Source organism: Poecilia reticulata, linkage group LG7, assembly GCF_000633615.1.
Source record: "Poecilia reticulata strain Guanapo linkage group LG7, Guppy_female_1.0+MT, whole genome shotgun sequence".
Taxonomy (NCBI): Eukaryota; Metazoa; Chordata; class Actinopteri; order Cyprinodontiformes; family Poeciliidae; genus Poecilia; species Poecilia reticulata.
In genome coordinates this window covers 19848960-19856786 of record NC_024337.1, presented here as the reverse complement: position 1 = coordinate 19856786, position 7827 = coordinate 19848960, and the positions used below count along the sequence as shown (strand labels likewise).

Sequence of the window (7827 nt, the reverse complement as noted above, 5' to 3'; positions counted from 1 at the left end):
TAGGGGGGCGCTGGCCCAAAAAAGGTTGAGAAACACTGATCTACACTATCCAACAACTGAAACTTTTTCACTTCAACTGAGCCACTTGGTTCTCCCTGCTTCTGCAGGCTTTCCCAGTCTTTCCTCCATCTGTGAAAGTTTCTTTTACAGCCATGGAATTTTGGTAGACAAATGGGTCTGATCTTTACAATGGGTGCAGGTTGAGCTAGTATAGGTAAAGGTGTAAGATCTGCCTGAGCTGACTCTAATTTACTCTTCTCCTCTGCAATCGTTTGTGCTAGGGCAAACTGTGATTTTCTTGTCCATCCATCTATTTTCTTGCACCCTTGTCCCTTAATGGGGTCGGGAGGGTTGCTGGTGCCCATCTCCAGCTAACGTTTCGGGCGAGAGTCGGGGTCACCCTGGACAGGTCGCCAGTCTGTCGCAGAGCAACACAGAGACACACAGGACAAACAACCATGCACACACACTCTCACACCTAGGGGCAATTTGGAGAGGCCAATTAACCTGACAGTCATGTTTTTGGACTGTGGGAGGAAACCGGAGTACCCGGAGAAAACCCACGCATGCACAGGGAGAACATGCAAACTCCATGCAGAAAGACCCCAGGCCGGGAATCGAACCCAGAACCTTCTTGCTGCAAGGCAACAGCTCTACCAACTGCGCCACTGTGCAGCCTGCGATTTTCTTGTTTGAAGTTTATTTTTCATCAATTTAATTTGTTTTACTCTGTCTTCTATATTGTCCCTTTCTTGTACTGGAATCCATATTTCCCAGGTCACAAAACTTAATAGATTCCTGGATCATATTCTCCACAAGACAGCTGCACTTCATATGCACTTTTGTTCACAGTTAAGACTTCTATGTCAGAAGCAACACTACATGCCTTTTCTGCCTCTTGGATTGCAGTATAGAGCTCATCTTGACCATATTTTTTCCACAAATTAGACTGAACAATTTGTTTGACTTCTTCTAATTTTGATTCACAGTCATTAATAGTCTTTTCMAAATCAGCTTCTTGCTGTTTATCAAGCTCACCAGCTTCATCTTCCAGCTCTGCTAATAGTCCAGCTTTGTAATCATCATTTGAATCACTTACATGTCTGGCATCAGAGCTTAGCTTTTTGAACTCCTCTCGCAGTTCCATTTCCGTCATGTTGGAAGCTTTTCTTCTCAGGAAGTTTGCTTGCTTGGTGAAGGAAGATTTTGCCATGGTGCGATCCAGCTTCAATTGTTTCAGTGATTTTCCAAACATTTCTTCAGCCATTGTGGATTTGTAAAGCTGCGATGACCTGATGTCCTCTTTGAGTTGGTTCGTCGAAGCTCTCCTTTATCAGAATTTCACTGTCATCTGGTCTTCAGTTGGTTCCCAACTGGTTTCCAAGTGGTCTTCAACTGGTTTTCAACTATCAAGTTTTTGGGGCCCTTCAAACCGCCTCGGCTTCTGCCCAAACTTGAAAAAGGCTTGCTCCCATCAAAGAGACGCAGGAACAACTCATCTCAGTGACATCCTTTTATTTCTCTTTTCTTTTGTCTTTAAATTACTTCCGTTTACAATACAAGACCACCATAATTTTATTTGAGTGGTCAGAGTGGACACAGAGTGGTCACCAAGCAGGTTGAAAACCTACAAACAAATGAATCAAAATTACTTACAGATTATAGTAAACAAACAAAACAAACTACATTCCAAACATAAACCCATTTCATCAACTAGGTCCTCTGAATCATTTAACCTGAATGCAGGTTAAATGATTTAATGTTCATTTCCTACCAGTGGTGTCTCTGTAGGAGCTTGAAGCTGAGTTCTTTGTCTGAAGGGATTATTCAGAACACAGGTGTGCCGAGTTGCTTTATAGGCTCCTGAAGGCCTGAGTGAGAGAAATTGGTGCGCTTGATTTCCTGTGAGGCGCGTGCCAGTTGAGTGGAGATGGTAATGCACTCACAAATTTGCTGTTTTAACTTGACAGTGATAAATATATAAAAACAAATGTTCAATGATGTTTTGTTTAGCAATTAATAGTTTTCATTTTACTGATTAAGAGGTGTGTGTGTGCTGCAGATTGCTGATCACTCAGGTACTTCAGAGAAACGCAGTATCTGTTGAGGAAAGGGAAAGAATAGAACTTCTTCAACAGCAGCAAACCGCAGCTTCTTGTACAGGAACTCAAGCAAACAAAGATAGGAAAGCACAGATTTGTGTGGTCTTTACAGAATATGAAAGATTGAGGGTTATTTTTGACATCTTCAGAAGTATTATTGATTATTAGCAGGACATGTAAATGGAACAAATAAATGGACTTAATGTATGATAGATCTTTAGAGTTTGGACATTTCAGTGTTATAGTAATCTACTGATATTGATGAAATATTAATATTTGGGTATTTTTATGGCTGAACCTGCAGCATCAAGATGAAATGTCCAACTTGAACATATAAAGCCTTTAGTAAATTGAAGATCACAGGCCTAGTCTGTGTGCTTGTACCACACATGGGTTTGACATTTCTGCTACTATTATGTAACTTTCCTTTTAAGTCCTCTTATGACATAGGGTGATGTATCAATATTTTTGTAGTGATATTAACCAATTAGGTATATTTTAAATCAATTGGTTTCCTTAAATCATCCTCATGCAGGTGTGGCACATATGATGTCAGTAAATTGCTTAACAGAAATATTCTTTCTCCCACAGGTGTCCTTCCCATTTTTCTGAAATTTCTGAAGAAGCTGCAGCATGAAAAGCCAATGGTGCACTTATTGCATGTTGAGATGTTTGCTGTGGTTAGGGAGCTACTCAGTATGTTTATGAAACCACACTCAATTGGGCTAAGTGTGAAGGAGGTCTTGAAAACAGATGTGCGTTGTAGAGACTTGCACTTATCAGACAAGAGGCTGGGTGTTGGACAGTACTGCTTCTCTAAGATAAACAACGCACGCGCTGAAAAGAAGGCATGGGTTTCGACTGTCTACAGCAACCTTAGAGAAGGATATATGAAAGCAGCAGAGTTTCTGCTAAAAAACCTTCCTCTGAATAACAGTACACTCACATCACTGTCTGCACTCAGTCCATCTCTAATCCAGGACTCTGTTTGTACAGCATTAAATACCTTGGGTAGGACCTTACCAAATGTTGTTGCACCAGAAGAGCTTGGCAACCTTGATGAAGAGGTACGGGCTTACCAAATTGATGCTGACCTGGTTGCTCGGGCACGTCTCTACAATGAAATGGAATCAAGTGTTGATGTTGGCTGGTGGAGCCCAATTGTGTCTATGAGAAATCAGGAGGGAAGAGAACGATTTTCTGTCCTTAATAAGCTTGTAAAAGCTTTGCTTAGCATCTTTAAAGGGGCCACTTGTTGAAGGATCTTTCAATCTAATGGATGACAGATGGATGCTCAATGAATATTGAGACGTATGAGGGTCTTGCAATAATCAAATCCACCCTAAAGGCTAGTCAGTGGACGGCTTCAACCATGACTATTGACCAGCCATTGAAAAGATCATGTCTGTTAGCATATCAGACTTATCAGAGAGAGATGGAAAAGAAAAAGGAGATGCAACATGCAAACAGGCATAAAAAGCTGACTGAAGCAGCTGCTTCAACTAAAGTCTTACTAGGATGCGCATATAAAACTCCTTCTGCATCAGCGAACAGTCCAGGACCAGCCAGAGAGAAATTTAGGATGTATAATCACAAAAGCACAGCCTCCTCCTCGTCTGCAGCTCAAACTTCCTCCAGGGCACTTAGCCAACCTGCTCATCTAAGTCAACCATCAAAGTCAACCAAAACAACCTCTAGTGTTCTTGGCAAATAGACTCTTAGCCCCCTCTGCTGCTCCAGCCTGGGCACATGGTTGCATTAGAGCATCATCTGGAACAACTAGTATCCTTCACTCAACTGCAGAAACTGTTCTTGGACCACCCATTTTCTCTAGTCAACCAAAACTACTGGGTCAACAAGAACTGTCCTTTCTACACCCTCAGCCTCCAAAGTAGCAGTGATTAAAGATTTCGCTTCTCCAAATCCAACTAAAATCGTCTCTGTTAAAAATTCAAAAAGAAGTGGTTTGGATCTCTTACAGGACTATGTTATGATAAAAAATAAAAACATTAAGTCCTTTAGCCAGCTTTGTATAACTTATTCATTTAGTTGGGAATGTTGCATGTTATAAATTACTTGAAAAAATCATTGACAGAAAGGACTCTTATTTATTGTTGAGGGATTTTTGCCTGTAAGGTTAATCTTACATTTTGTTTTGAGTTAAAATGCACTGTTAAGTATGAGTGTTTTTCTTGTTAATTGTATTGTTCGCACTATTCAGAGACAATTTTTATTAAAAAAGTGGCAATAGCAATGATACAGTTTATTTCTATCACCACTACAAGTTTCAGGCTCAGGATTTTTTTTTAAGCCCTGCTAGTTGCTTTCCAGGAAAAGTTCAGGAGTGTCTGGATGCAGCTGTTGAGGAGAGGACACAAAATAACCATATAAGGAGAAAGAAATACAAACACCAAAACATGCAAGTCTTACAATAATTAAATCAATTAGGTTTTTTTTTGTTTTACAATAAAACGAAATAATTTATTCTGACAACAAATTTAGAACAGTACTATTTATATAGTTTTTAAGCTAAGCTACAATAACCAATAATGAGTTTGCAAGTAGGCATTTCAGTAAAAACTTCCAATTGGAATATTTTTTTTTTTGCAAACGTCACTTTTATTTACTCTCAGTGATGTTTGTTCCTATTTCAGAAATATGAAAATTAACTATCTGTATGTACAATCCACAATTTATATGAGGCAAGAAGCTTCTGACCCACTGTAACAGTTTATCAACATAACTTAATCTCAACATGCCTGATTAGAGCACCGAACATGCAACAAATTTAACGCTGACTGAAACACGAGCTGTCGCCACCCCAGTCTTACCGTCGTCCCCCTTCGCCCCCACATTACGTTCGTTCTCCCCGGGTCTAACGGCTGCTACCGCTCCCCCCAAGGTTCGTTCGACCCTACCATACTCCCCACCCACGACATTTCCCATATTCTAAAACCCCAAACTTGGCATGGAAAGTATATTTACCTAAGTTAAATGGCCACCTGCTTTTATGTTAACAACCGGGACGTCAAATCATGTTTAGCAAATAAGACAACTGCAGCTTGATATTTTTAAAAAGCAGGATTGAGRCAWAAGTAGCATGACGCCATGAACGGTTAGCTTTCACGCGCCCAGTTCAGTTTGACTTGAAAAAATGGCCGGTTCTTTGAATTTTGTTAAATACATGAATAGTAATACAGCAATCACCGCGTTTTACTTTTATAATACACAAGCAAACACAGCATTCTAAAAAATATCGTTTTTGTAAAAAAAAAAAAAAAAAGACTGCAAAACAGTCTGCAATTACAGACTGTGCCAGGAGTGTCACGAAGTCAAACGAAGTCAACTACAAATATTTCAAAACATTCACAGAAAAGAATGTGTTTTTATTTATTTTACTTTACCAGGGAGGTGGCAGAATGGTAACTCCGTCTCTTAATCCAACCGAAGTCCAAAAGATATATGTTCCAGGGTCCGGTTATCGAGCTTGAAATGTCGTCTGACCAGTTTTTGCGCTTCGCGAAGGTTCTTGTTCCCATGATGCAATGCGTAAAATGGAAAATACGGTACAAATACCTGTAAAACTAAAAACGGAAAAATTCCTTCAAATTCTACAGTACATTTACCTGTTTTGTTTTTTTTTACAGTGTATCTCATTATAATGAGATATTATCTCATTATAATGGGATAATTTAGAGTGGCGGAAATGGGCTTCTATACTTTGTAGACATCTTGCTGTAAAAGGATAAATTAAATTAAGAAATTTAATACTAAGCAAAATGGCAGAGCAATAAAATATTACCACATAAAGCTACATAATTTTTAAAGTTTAATTGGTAATACTTTAATAACAAATTTATGTCAGATAATGATTTCTAGGTTAATGTCAAGCTGTCATAACAAAGACATTTTGAATAATGTCAACTTTATTAAAAGTGTCATGATTTACCAAATGACACTTTATGACAACAGTTTAAGTGTCATGAAGACTTCCTCATGTTTATGACGGTGATATGACAGTCTTATTCACACCTCTGTCAAATAAAGTGTTACCGCCTAATCACTTTTTCCCCCCAAATGGTAGGAAAAACCGGAGCTCCCGGAGAAAACCTGTGCATTTAGTTCAGATTGTGTCCATTTAAAGAGTGTCTCCAACAGTTAATCAGAGAGAGACAAAGGTAAATTTAAAAGACACCAATTAGCCTAGTCACTTTTTTTCCCTGAATCATAGGAAAAACCAGAGCACCCGGAGAAAACCTATGCATCCCATTTAAAGAGTGTGTCGTCGAAAGAAACACAATGTTCCGTACACATAAGGATGCAAGTTATTAATCAATGAGCTAATAAAGTTGATTTGATTAAAACAGAAAATGATGGTTATGGAAAAACAAAAGTAAGTCGATGGGGACGTTATCATTTCATGATTAGAACTGTCCATCCATCCAAACGCACCTCATAATATATTTTTGCCTCTAACGTCTAATAAGGGAGTTTTATCGTTCTCATCTGCACTCCCGCCAGGTTGCCCACTAATTTNAGATTGTGTCCATTTAAAGAGTGTCTCCAACAGTTAATCAGAGAGAGACAAAGGTAAATTTAAAAGACACCAATTAGCCTAGTCACTTTTTTTCCCTGAATGGTAGGAAAAACCGGAGCACCCGGTGAAAACCTATGCATCCCATTTAAAGAGTGTGTCGTCGAAAGAAACACAATGTTCCGTACACATAAGGATGCAAGTTATTAATCAATGAGCTAATAAAGTTGATTTGATTAAAACAGAAAATGATGGTTATGGAAAAACAAAAGTAAGTCGATGGGGACGTTATCATTTCATGATTAGAACTGTCCATCCATCCAAACGCGCCTCATAATATATTTTTGCCTCTAACGTCTAATAAGGGAGTTTTATCGTTCTCATCTGCACTCCCGCCAGGTTGCCCACTAATTTTTCTCTGCTCTTTTTCCGTGGGACAAACCTTCCTGCCTGCTGGTGTAAAATGCGGGATTTCAGGCTTCTTTTTACTTGGGGGAGTTGGCTTCAGTTTTAATTTTGGTTGTGTTTTGAGGTCGTCTTTAAATGCTGGCTCCAACTTGCCGTCACGAAGATACAGGATTTTTCGATTACATATAAAATTCGTTTCTGGTAGCTGGACTTTATTTTTCTGGATTGGTGGTTGAACTTGTTTATCGTTTGCTTCTCTTTCAGTTTTGCTGACATCTGCAGGTTTCTTAAAAGTAATTTCATTTTCTACCTTGTCCTCTTTGTTCTTTAAGGACTCCTTCAATTGCTCGTGTCCCATTTTCTCACTCGTGTATAATTGTGTGACCTTATTCACTTTGTCGGTGGCTTCTTTAAGTTGAATTTGATCCCTCTTGCTGTTTTCGGTTATTTCCTTTATATGATAATTTAAGTCTTTAATTTGTGTCTTTAGGTCTTTCCAATAAGATTCTGTATGTTCTAAAGCTTTTTTCGCAGAGAGAGCCTCTCTTTGTTGTTGGAAGGCTAAGAGCCTGGAGGTATCAGCCTGCTGCTCCTTGAGTTTTCCCATCTCTTGTTCTTKTCTCGTCAGACGTCCTTTTAATGTCCTGGTTAGTTTTTTTTCCAGAGTTAATGCGCTTGAAGATAAATCGGCCCTTGCTTTAAACTCTTGTTTAGTTCTATCTATTGCTTCCTCCAGCGGGGTTTTCGGAAGCTTCTTCTCAAGAATTTTGTTTTCCTTCTCTG

At 39.0% G+C, this 7827-nt stretch overlaps 1 long non-coding RNA gene across 1 annotated transcript; it reads right to left on the bottom strand.

Moving 5' to 3' along the window:
- Positions 1-671: 671 nt before the first annotated feature.
- Positions 672-5714, bottom strand: LOC108166414 (uncharacterized). The gene is made up of 3 exons (XR_001776764.1): positions 5507-5714; positions 1775-4460; positions 672-1627 (listed from the first exon to the last, which is right to left on the bottom strand). It is a non-coding gene; the product is annotated as an uncharacterized LOC108166414 (long non-coding RNA).
- Positions 5715-7827: the final 2113 nt, after the last annotated feature.